This window comes from Momordica charantia, assembly GCF_013281855.1.
Source record: "Momordica charantia cultivar OHB3-1 chromosome 6 unlocalized genomic scaffold, Mcharantia_2.0 BLBB01000006.1, whole genome shotgun sequence".
Classification (NCBI taxonomy): domain Eukaryota; kingdom Viridiplantae; phylum Streptophyta; class Magnoliopsida; order Cucurbitales; family Cucurbitaceae; genus Momordica; species Momordica charantia.
Window position 1 is genome coordinate 18,417,773 of NW_028275164.1, and position 13,118 is coordinate 18,430,890.

Genomic DNA, 13,118 nt, shown 5'->3' on the forward strand with positions numbered 1-13,118 from the left:
GAGGTGCTCACGAAGGTCTCCTCTCTGGTGAGTGTGCCCCTCGCTCTCGTTGTCTTCAGGGTGTTCCTCCTCGGCTGGGCCGAGGTGGGAACCCCTTTGCTCCCGTATGTCAACGCGCGTCACTCGATTTTCAGATCGGGACCCTGCGCCTGCGGCTAGTATCATTTCGTTATACATTTCCTCCATGGACCGCATTTGTGTGCGCATTGCCTCCATTTCTCTCTGGAGTGCATCAAAGTCCTCACTCGCTGGAGCCGAGGCTGGACCCCGAGCGCCCTTCTTAGAGGTCCCACCTCGGCCACGGGTGGCCTTGGATGTCCTCGGGTGCGCAGGCGGTAGAACAGGCGCGGTGATTCGTGCCGACCTGCGGAGGGGTTCTGTTGCCGGGCCGCCGTGGCCTTGCCCCTCTACCACTGCTGCTCCGACCTCCCTCTGGTGGGCATCGCTGGCGGCTAGAGTCCTCTGATCTGCCGTATTGGTCGAGTTTGCTGGTTGAACCATTTTCGCTTGCGTATTGGTTTAAAAGGATTGGGATGACTTAGATTGTCGATCCCCACAGATGGCGCCAAATGTTTATGCAAGGATATGCACAACAGTGTATTTCCGATTGCAGCTCGAACTCGGCCCCCGGACCGATCTGAATACCTGGGGCGGACCTGCACAAAAAGGTGAGCACTCCGACGATCAAGTCAGTACAGGTCGGACTCTTAGTTTAGTTCGAGGTCAGAAATCATCGTACCTGATCGTGGAGTGAGGTCCTCTACTTATGGGTGGTAGTCCCGCTAATCTCGCGACGGTTACACCCGGTAATCTCGGGACCGTCTGTTACACCCGATAATCTCGGGACCGTTGGTTACACCCGATAATCACGCCGCTGACAGCAGCTCACATCGGCCCCTATCGAGCTTCCCGGTAGGTCGGACCTTGGCTAGGTTCACCTCGGCCCTCATACTTAGCATCCATCAACGCTAACGGTGGTGATCTCGGCAGTCCGAGCTGAGCATGACTCATAAGTCATCTTGGAGAACCAATAGGGGTTCTCCACGTGTCCAGGGTATTCTTTCCCCAAACACCATCAATCCACCCCCATGGGCTTCTTTCACAAGCAAATCTCTTATAGAACATTTAGGAACACAAAGCTTACTTTTTTTAAACAAAAGGTCATGAAACACATAATAATCATCCACAGCTTTCCCACCAAGACAAGATGCATAAATAGTTCCAAAGTCATGGTCATCTCTATATAACTCCTTTATATGCTCAAATCCAAGAATTTTTGCACTAAGAGAAGTAAAGAGATTGTACCTTCTTGATAATGCATCAGCAACCACATTGTCCTTACCTTGCTTATATTTGATAACATAGGGGAATGTTTCAATAAACTCTACCCACTTTGCATGCCTACGATTTAGCTTGCTTTGACCTTTAAGATGCTTCAAGCTTTCATGATCGGTGTGGATCACAAATTCTCTCGGCCACAGGTAGTGTTGCCATACCTGCAATGTACGAACTAAAGCAAACAATTCTTTATCATAGGTAGGATAGTTCAACGAAGCCCCATTTAGTTTTCACTAAAATACATTAAGGGCTTTCCATCTTGCATCAAAACAGCACCTATGCCCAAACCACTTGCATCACACTCGATTTCAAAAGTTTTATCAAAGTTAGGCAAGACAAGTAATGGTGCATTGGTTAATTTTCCCCTAAGTTCATTGAAAGCTCTCTCTTGCATTTCCCCCCATTCAAAAACAACATTCTTTTTCACTAAGTCATTCAATGGTGCAGCTATGGTACTAAAGTCCTTTATAAACCTTCTATAGAAGCTAGCTAGACCATGAAAACTCCGAACCTCACTGGCTTTTTTTGGTGTTGGCCAATCCCTAATTGTCTTAACTTTCTTTTCATCAACTTCAACTCCATTTTTACCAACTATGAAGCCAAGAAAGTTAACCTTTTCCATGCAAAAGCAACACTTATTAAAATTAGCATAAAGCCTCTCTTTTCTAAGTGTAATCAAAACGGATCTAACATGCTCTACATGCTCAAGCAAATTCTTTGAATAAATCAAAATATCATCAAAATACACAACAACAGACTTCCCCAAGTATTCTCTCAAAACATGATTCATTAAGCGCATAAATGTACTAGGAGCATTAGTTAACCCAAAAGGCATAACAAGCCATTCGTACAATCCAAATTTAGTTTTGAAAGCTGTTTTCCATTCATCTCCTACATGCATCCTAATTTGATGATATCCAATCTTTGTAGATAGACAAGAACCATGCAATTCATCAAGCATATCATCTAGCCTAGGAATAGGATGACGATACTTTACAGTGATTTTATTGATGGCTCTCCAGTCCACACACATGCGCCAAGTTCCATCCTTCTTTGGCACCAATATGACCGGTACAGAACATGGACTCAAACTTTCGCGAACATAGCCTTTCTCCATGAGCTCCTCCACTTGCCTTTGAATTTCCTTTGTCTCAGTTGGATTTGCTCTATAAGCTGACCTATTTGGAATGGTAGCCCCCGGTATGAAGTCTATTTGATGTTCAATACCTCTAATTGGAGGTAACCCTTTAGGTATATCTTCTTGGAACACGTCCTCAAATTCCTGCAAAAGAGGTTGAAACAAACTCGGCAAAGGCAAAAGGTTATCGTTAGAAGCCAAATACCCTTCTTTGTAAGTAAGTACAAATATGGGCTTTTGGGAAAACATTGCTCTTCTCACCTCTCCCACTCTAGCCAAACAACTGACTTTCTTTTCTTTTCTATCAATTTCATCTCTTTTTTCGCTCTTTTCTCCACTTTTTCTTTCTCTCTCATTTTCCTCTATTTTTTCACCCATCTCATTCTTTTCTTTCAATTCTTTTTCTTCAAACTCTTTTCTTTTCTTCTCCAACTTTAATTGATCAGCAAATACATCTTCCGAACGCAAAGGTACAAGAGTTGTTTTTTTACCATCTTTTGTAAAAGAGTACCTATTCAAATAACCATCATAGATGACCTTCCTATCAAATTGCCAAGGTCGGCCAAGCAAGATGTCACAGGCATGCATAGGTAATACATCACATAAAATCTCATCTGTATACTTTCCTAAGGTAAAAGAAATTAAAGCTTGAGAAACAACCTTCATTGTTCCACTATCGCTGAGCCACTGAAGCTTGTAAGGTTTAGGATGGTGTTGAGTTGGAATTTGCAGCCTTTTGATCAAGAATGTACTTACTACATTGGTGAAACTTCCACTGTCGATAACAAGACTACAAGGAGTCCCATTAACTAAACACCGTGTGTGGAATAGGTTGTCTCTTTGGTCATTAACATCATCCCCCTTAACTTGAGTGTTAAGAAGTCTCCTTGTAACAAGTGCCAAATGACTCCCGAATCTTCCAATTCCTCCTCATCCTCCTGAAGCTTTTCTTCAATTAGCTCATCTTGGTCACTTTCTTCACCATCCGTAACAACTTCTCCATTCTTAATGATCATGACTCTCTTGTTTGGATAATCACGGCTAATATGACCAATCCCTTGACATTTCCAACATTTGATGTCCTTGTTTCTCTCTCGAACCTCTTTAGATCCCTCCACTTTTTCCTTGCCCTTGGAGCTCTCAGGCTTGTCCTTTTTATCAAGCTCATACTTTCCTCTAGGTTTGAAATCTGCATTCTTTTTCCAAGTATTAGTAGAAAAAGAAGTTGACTTAGAAGAAGTATACCTCTTGGAATTCTCCTTCTCCCATGCTAATTGGCCTTCAATTTTGACAGCAAGGTGTAACAACTCTTTCATATCAAAATAAGTTTGTCTATCCACTTGATGAGCCAATGGTCGATTCAACCCGCCAAGGAACCTAGCCATTGTATCCTCCGCATCTTCATCAATTCCAGCTCTATTCATAAGGGCCTCCATTTCTTTGTAATAGTCTTCCACACTTTTGGATCCTTGTTGCAACGCATAGAGTTTTTGCTTGAGTTCTCGAGAATAATGCTTAGGAATGTACCTCTTCCTCATTAAGGCCTTTTATTCCTCCCAAGTTTCAATTGGTTCTTCATAGTTTCTCCTCCATTCTGATTTCAAAGATGTCCACCAAATATTGGCATAATCACAAAATTCAGCCACTGCAAGTTTCAACTTTCTTTCCTCACTAAAATTGTTGCAATCAAATACATGCTCGATTTTGCTTTCATATTGCAAATACTCCTCCGGATCTGATCTCCCATGAAAGGATGGAATTTTAAGCTTCACTCCCCCGGCCCCTCTCTCTTCCCTTTCATATTGGTACTCCCTATCAACCCTTCTTAGTGGTAACATTTCTCTTCCCACTCTTCTTCCCCTTCCTCTCTCCCGCATGCACCTCTTACTCCCCTCGGATTGTGCCCGGCTAAAAGGGTTACATTGTAATCTTCTTCTTCATTTTCAACTCCTTCATTAACTTCCTTTCCTTGATGATTTCCTAAAGCTACTTCAATTCGCTCCATCCGGTCTGCCAAGGTACTAATTACTTGGTTTAAACGAGTAATGGCCCCGGTTTGTGCTTCTCTCCACCTAGCTTCACTAATATCCGCTCCATTTCCCCCATCTGGATTCATGACGTTACAAACAGTAGTTAAATATGTTTAGGACCTCACACATTCAACTCACTGATTTTCACTCGGAACACTCGTGTCTATCACACACAAAGGTAGGCTATTTGGGAAAGTGACTAAATGTTGATATTGGGTAGGCTAACTTGTGGTCCAAGCAATTCTTGTAATAGTGAACATTACAAAACAGCCAAGACAAGATAATTATGAAATCTCAACTAGAACAAAGAAAACAACGATAGGATGCCTTCTACGAAATTCAGAGATATGTGCCACACAAATAAAGAGACAGCCCTAAATATGATGGAATTAGTCTTTATGAAGCAAAGAGAATAAATTTGAATGACAAATTCCTTCAATTCTGAAAAGAATAAAGTATAGAAGCAAAGCAGGATTTTTCCGTTAAAATTGCACACAGAGACGGAATTCCAAAAACGAATATATTACTTTATGATTTTGACTAAATGGTCTTCTTAACTTTGAAAGGTAACATTCAGATCTAACGTTTCACTTCAGAAGAAACAATTAAATTCGAACGTTATCAAGGAGTTTCAATAGGCATTACAATCATTAAATGCTGCAGTTACGAATTTGGACAGTCACAACAACATTTGATTATAACTATCAATGAACAACAAAGTTTCATGCAATTTGAAACGGATTAAAGAGAAATATGAATGAACAACTCAAGAACACTACTTGAACAACTTCTGGATTTTTTTTTTCAAGAAATCAACACTGAACAATTGAAATGAAAGATAGAATCAATTCTAGAGTAGACAACAAAGATGCAACCTATGCTCTGATACCAAATGATAAGGCAATCCTAATTCTCAGCCCAATGATCCAAGCTTTTGTTGAGCAAGAACCCTTGAATCAAAGAAATTAACACCTCCTTAAACAAGTTAGAATCAACCAAGAGAAAGGCTAGAAATTGATTACCTCTATGATCAAAGATCTAGAAGCAAGAATTGAGATCTTGTTCTAGAATGAGTCATTCCACAATCAAACTTGATCAAGGCTGGATTGAATGGCTCAAAATGCAATCTATCACAAGAATTGCAAGAAACCTTAGAAATGGCAATGAGATTTCTAAAGAAAATGTCTCTTGAGAGATCAAATTTCATTCAGCTAAAATCTGCCTTTTACATAGCTTGGATGAGGCTTTTTATAGCCATTATATGATTGAAACCCCCAACCCTTCACTTCCCAAAATAAAACCCATAAGTAGTAATGACCACAATTGGTCTACTTAATAACCTCTCAGAATTGAACTTTAAAGTTGAAACCATAATTTGGAAGACCAAAAACTCAAAAGTTACAAGCAAAATTTGATGACTTAGAAACAATAATTGAATCTTTAAAATGTTGTCACAACGTCAATCTTGCAAACGTTGACCTTCACAACATCGTCCTCTCTTGGATTATTTTGCAGCATCTGAAATAAAGGTTGAACTGAGCCTATCCAATTTTGTACGTGAATAAGGAATGCTTGTTGAAGCTTCTTAGCCTTGGCTCGTGTAATAGGTGCAGTGGCGACGTGAGGAACACCATGATTCTTATCATCATATCTCCTCCGTCTCATCACCACGGTCGCCAACGAAACCTTCACCTGAAACAATAATTGTTGAGGGGAGGTGAGTATATAAAATATACTCCGTAAGTAGCCCTCACCAACAACACACAAACATCATGCTCAACAAACAATCATGTAACATTCACAGTCATGCTCTTCCTCACATTATGCAATCAAACATAGACACACTCTATAAGATTCGGCGACAACCACAACCATGAACAATTTAGTTACCACCCTCGAGTCTCCCTAACATCTCAAGTACCTCTACGCTTATCACAGCTATCCCAGCCTTCCACAGCTAACTCTTTCGAGTAGAGTCGGCCCCTGACCATTTATACCCAGAGCCCCGACACTACTGCATCGGCCCTCGACTATTTTTACCCAAGGCCCCGATGACTTCACCATCTATCGGACCTTGACCATTTTTACCCAAGGCCCCAATAGTTTTCCTTCCAAAAGACTCCTCGCATCGACCCTCGACCATTTTTACCCGAGGCCTCGATACTCAATTAGTGACGTATCAGCCCCCGACCATTTGTACCCGAGGCCCTAGCACTCACCCATTCACTTTCCCCAAGAATCCAACGTTCCTTATCATAACCAACTCCACATCAACCCCTAGCCTGCGAACAGGGTCCGAAAATGTGCTTCTTTTACACCCACATGCCATAAGAAAATAATATGACTCAGACCAGCACGCTCGCAACATAAAGAAACGTCTATATATGCTCAATCAGCACGTTCACGTCATAAATGAACATTTATATAAACTATACAAGCACGCCCACATCATAAGAAAGCATAATCACAATAATTCTATTCTAACGTGCATCCTTTGTAAACATACATCATCCCACAACAATTTTCAGCAGTTTAGCAAGGCAAAATTCCACCATTATCACCGACGAATATTTAACACTACACTAAGTATACAGATTAACACAAACGGGAGTTACCTAGCACAATAGCGTATAAAAATCACTAGTAAACATCACGAAACAGCACATTAGAGACCAACTAGCACACCTTAACGCACGCACACGCCCCTTGTCTACTTACACACAACCGCACCCTTAAGTTTTGCGTCGATCTCACACCTAGGCACTAAAACAAGAAAAACAGCAAGTTACATATACGTTTCAGCCTTCGAAATTAATTATATGAGGGTTCAAATGACTCATTACCACAAAATCGACTTCGTATAGGTGTGGGTAACCTAGATCTAGCTCACCAAGGTGATGACTTCACCAAGGTGTGCATACCTATATATACGAATATAATCGGGAATACTAAGAATATGAGACATTTAGAACTTCAATTTTCTATACACATAAATAAAATATATCCCCATATATACCAATACGGAAGACTAATAATTACAAATGGTATGGAGGACCATTTCTACAGAACTATAAGATATATGTATACACATATAAGATATATTCACATATACAATATATACCTATATATACGAATATAATCAGGAATACTAAGAGTGTGAGACATTTAGAACTTCCATTTTCTATACACATACATAAAATATATCCCCATATATACCAATCTTAACGGAAGACTAATAAGTATCAATGGTAAAAACAGAAGGGGACAAGAGACGAGGAACGCGCTGAACGGCATCAGAAACGTTTAAAGACGTCGACGAAAAGTTTATTCGGCGACGGAAATTGAAGGAATAAATACCTCGTTGACGGAAGCACGCTACACGGCATCGAAAACGTGGAACGAGGTTGACAGAAAGTCTATTCGGTGACGGAAAGAAGAAGATCTTGATGGAAAGAAGAAGGAAAAAATCGATCGTTGATGGAAGCTCTGAAGAAGTACACAGACGGTATGCACTTCAATGCTGTCGACGTTGATGAAGGTATGCATGAAAAAAAAGAAGACACTAGAGAAAAAAATCAAGGTTGGAGAAGGAAGCACACAAATTTGGAAGTTCTTAATTGGTGAGAGAATAAAATCTTTTTTGAGGAAGAGATTTGAGGAATTTACGTTGAATAATTGAACGGAGTCCACAATAATTAAATCAATATAATAACAAATTAAGAATTCAAATCTTTTAAATTTTAAAATTATAATAAAATAAAAAAAAACAATAAATAGGTAGAAACGGTATTAGAATAAAATCCTACATGAAAAAATTAATTTAGAAACTAAAGACATTAATGAAATTAAAAACTAAAAGTATAAATTTAGAAAACTAGAGACATTAATGAAATTAAAAATTAAAAATAGTGCTTTCAAGATATTATCTCTTAATATTATTAGGCTCAAAAGACTCTATCAAGCCTACTAAATTACTAATAAGATGTGGGGTAATTTTATTTTATTTTTTTCTATTATTATTTGTTATCATGTTGGTGGCAGTGAGGCAAATTGATGTTGCCGGCTGGTTATCCTTTATTTATTTATTATATTATATGTTAAGTATTTAATATTACAACTTTTATTTAAAAAAAGTATTTAAAATTACAAAAGTCAATTTTTCCTTTATTTGTGTTTGCAATAATGCTACCATTTGTTTAATGCTTTACTTATTTATTATCTATTTTATGATTTATTTTATTGATCCTATCGCTATGACGATTATCATTTTCTTATCAAATAAAAAAAATGTTTTTAGACATTATAAAGAGGTGGAAACTCAAGGAAAAACAGGAGAGACACGAAGAGTTTGCAATACTAGTTTGCAGAGAGAGTAAGTCCTAGATCCTTTACTTTCTTTTTAATTTCTATTTGACTTAAATTTTATTTGGATAACCTTTCCATTTCTCATGCCTTTTATATTGTCTTTTCATTTTTTATATATAATTTATACTTTCTAAAATTATTTATTGATGGTTTTTCCTTTTCAGAGAGGTTTGAAGATGAATGGCAATGTGTTTTGGCAATCCAATTACAAACTCAACTTTGGAAGCCATGCTTGAGTATGAAGGGAAGACTATGACACGTTGGGATCGAGCACATATGGCATTTAATATGAAGAATGATCAAGATAAAGATAACAATGCTCGACAATATGGAGAGATGTTGAAATTACAAGAGGACTATAATATCCGTACGCTATGTTTAATTTACAATGCCGTAGGTGATACTATAACATTTGTTTGCCACAATAATTGGTGTAGACATCTTGGTCCTGGTCGTTGCCCAATTGAGATTGCAAGCGGTCAATGAGGTGCTTTTCTTCACGTCAAAACACATGAACTTGTCACAGGTTCTATCGCAGCTATTGTATATCGTGGCCTAAATAATGACGGTGCACACTGTGATTGGATGACATCTTGGTCCACTCCATACTTTCGATATGACACGAAAAATAAGATTAGTCACCTTCGTTCAAACCCTATGAAAGTATAAGGACTAAATCGTTACAATAAAAAATTCAAGGACTAAGGTGATGTTTACTTAAAGGATCAATGAGAATCTTCCATTTCTTTTCATGGTGTTTACCAAGTTGTAGAAATGAAATCAAATTGTAGGACCCACCTCAAATTTGATCATCTTATCCCCTAAAATGGGCAATTCTATTAATCTCTTACAACCTTATCAATCCTATTCTCATTCCTTATTCCATGTTGTCCTTCCTTATTCCATAGGCCCTACACATTTATTATAGTTACTTTACTACTTTTACCTTTTCTTTCTCTTTATTGATGAGATCCATAACTTTTTTAATTAATTATTTATAAATTATTTCTTTTTCATTTCTAATATTAATATTTATTCTTCTAATAAAAATTTATACGTTATGATTTTATTATAAAATATTATAAATTTATACTTAATTTTTAATTTTTTTTCTTTGTTATTATTAATTAATATCAATAGATTTTTTAAAAATAGAATTTATTGTTGTTAAATATTATAATAATAATATTTAATAATATTTTATATTAAATGATAGTTGTAAAAAAGTATTTTTTTTAAGAAATAAAAAATATTTTAAGTGATATAATTTTATTTTAATTTATCCATTATTATTAATCTTAAATAAATTATTATAATAAAAAATATTTATTATCAATCATATATAGTAATAAAATAAATTAAAATTTATTATTATTGTAATTAAAAAAGATTAGCACAACAATGTATTTATAATAAGCTACAAGAAAGAAAGGGGTATACTAGTAATTGTTATATATCTGATTTTGATTCTGATTCCAAACAGTTTTAGTAAAAATTAAGATCAAAGAAATTCTGATTCTTATTCCAAAAAATTTATGGTAATAACACAACATCGAAGAAATAACATTCTCATTCCGATTGATTTCATTCTGATTTATTTTCATTCCGATTCTTGGTAAGTAAACATGACCTAAATCATTACTTTAATGAAAGTACAGAGAACAAATGTATTTTTTAACCAAAATTTTGTTAACTTATTTCTCAAACATAATTAAAGATTTATGACTTGACCTTTAAATATAATTAGTAATAAAATTTCTTACGGTTTTGAAATTCTAATAGTGCTACAACCTTTTTAACTTCTACAACTATACAAAACCCCTCAGTTTTTTACCTTTTTTCTATCGTCTCGGCACTTATTTTATGTTTTCTTCCTCCTATCAATTTTCTTTTTAAACTAAAGTTTTAAATACATATGTACCAATCTTTCATACAAATATTTTAGAGTTACTTAATGATTGAAAGATATATTTTATAATTAAAGTAAAATATATTTCATTGATTTGACAATGAATTGGACACGTTTGAAATGAATTAGCATATGTAACTATATAAGATTGGCATTAGGACTCTTATATTATAACAAATAATTTTGAAATTAGCTAGTTAGGCCAGATTATTTTTCTTGGCAAAGGTGAATATATTTAAAAGCGAAAAAAAGATCTCACAATTTGAGATCAAATCACACCCTACAAGACCAATCCCACACACCAAGATCAAGAATGAATCTAAACAAAAGTACAACCCAAGCAAAACACACGCTCACAGCTCGAGGAAAGAGTAAACAAATCAATGAAGGGATTAGTACATTAATAGGCTATTTAGACACTGTAATTACATAAAAGAATTGAATGATATAAAATTTACACTTTTGTCATAAATAATTCCAAAGTTCCATTTAAGATTGTACCCATCACTTAATTTACTATCTCACCTCAATATTAATTAATTTTTAAAATCCAAAATTGATTAGTTGGAGGTTACATTTTAAATCCCTTAAATTCTGTCTAATTAGACTTTCCTAAAGTAAAACATACCAAATCCCTAAAATCCTCCATTATTGAAAAAAATTCGAAAACCTCCTCCCTTCGACTTTTCTTCTGTTGTTCTATTTCCGTTCATTCCTTCATCTCCGACCGCCGTCTACGTTCCTTCGTTTCCGGCCGCCACCTCCATTCTTCTTCGTTGTCGGAATAGTCTGTCTAGCTTCTCCTTCGTCTCCGGCCGCCTATCCATTGTTTCCATTCGTTTATCCCGAGGTTCTTTTTTGTCACCAGCTGCCCGTCGACCATTTGAGCCTTCTCTTTATCCCGACCATTGTCTAGTCGTCCCGGAAGGTTTGTAGGTTATTTACTTTGTTTATTAATTGTAATGGGATATAGTCGTATATACTTTATATTCAGATATAGGTTATATCTCCATCTAAGTGTATGCTATAATAGATATAGTTTATATCACCATTGTTAAGATTATGTTCCTTAAGTATATAGTTTATATTTTCATATAAATGAAAAGGTAGCCGGATATAGTTTATATCTCCACATATATGTGTGTATGTTATAATGGCTATATTATTGAAATTTGGCCAAAAATTGTAATAAAATGAAAAAATATTTTGTAATAAATTTCATTATTTAGTAGAATATATTAAGGAGTAAATTTAGGAATTATGAGAATAATTCAATATTTTATAATAAATTTCATTCTTTAGTAGAATATATATTACTTAGTAGAATATGTTAAGGAGTAAATTGAGAAATTATGAGAATGATTGATTTAGGTCCCACAATAATTTAATGTTTACAAAATCAAATTTGGAATTGTAATCTTTTGCATTTAAATAAAAGATTAATTATAATAAATATAAATGCCTAAATAAGGGTAAATTTGACATTTGAAAAAAGTTTTAAATTCAGAAATCTAAATGTGTAACATTTGTAAACATTGGACTGAAAATAAGTTTCCAAAATAAGTCATCCAAGACATTATCTCATCAATGAAACAAGCCCCATGTTTGAAATTATAAATGCTCAACTAAAATTTGAAATTATTTTGTTCTAATTGTTGCCCTATTTATATTTGTCCATGATTTCTAATCCTTCCGACTATCCTCCAAATTAATCAAATATATGCTATACTCAAACTTACAGAAATAATAACAATAAATATCACGTCAACATCATTCACCATTTTAAACAAATTAGACATAAAAGGTAAGTAGTATACTTTAAATTTTATTTTATCTTTTAAAATAATGCACTTAATGTTTTCGTTGTGGGTATACACCGAGTTTGGTGAAGAGGGGAAGTACGATAGCCATAACCATTAGCATGAAATCCATGATTTATTGTCCAAGTCTCATCTCCATGGATCAGACAGCTGGAATGGATAATGTGTATCAAAGGTCTCAATTGGGAATGATCGTTGTCCCATATTTGAGGCAATATTCACCTTCGAAAACATTGGAGACTAACTCTCTCTAATTTGTTGATGCACCTTTTAAATAAAATGCTCTAAACAATGACTTATGTACTACTAGATGTAACTACGTTGCAATAATATTTGTAATAAATAAAAAAAACTAAAAATTATTGATATTTGTACCTCCATCTTTAAAAGTTTGTGTTTAAGATGTTATCTAGTTTAGTTTCATATTTTTATGAAAGTGACTTTTGCAATGCAGAAATTGTGTTTTAATTTAGCTAATGTGAAATTTAGAGCAACTTTAAAATCTATAAGGTAGTACG

The 13,118-nt window shown here is 35.5% G+C and overlaps 1 pseudogene across 1 annotated transcript; it reads left to right on the forward strand.

The window, feature by feature from the left end:
- Positions 1 to 8,836: 8,836 nt before the first annotated feature.
- On the forward strand, positions 8,837 to 12,844 carry LOC111025677 (23 kDa jasmonate-induced protein-like; annotated as a pseudogene). Its single transcript, XR_015791521.1, has 3 exons — positions 8,837 to 8,878; positions 9,036 to 9,502; positions 12,648 to 12,844. The product of XR_015791521.1 is annotated as a 23 kDa jasmonate-induced protein-like (transcript).
- Positions 12,845 to 13,118: the final 274 nt, after the last annotated feature.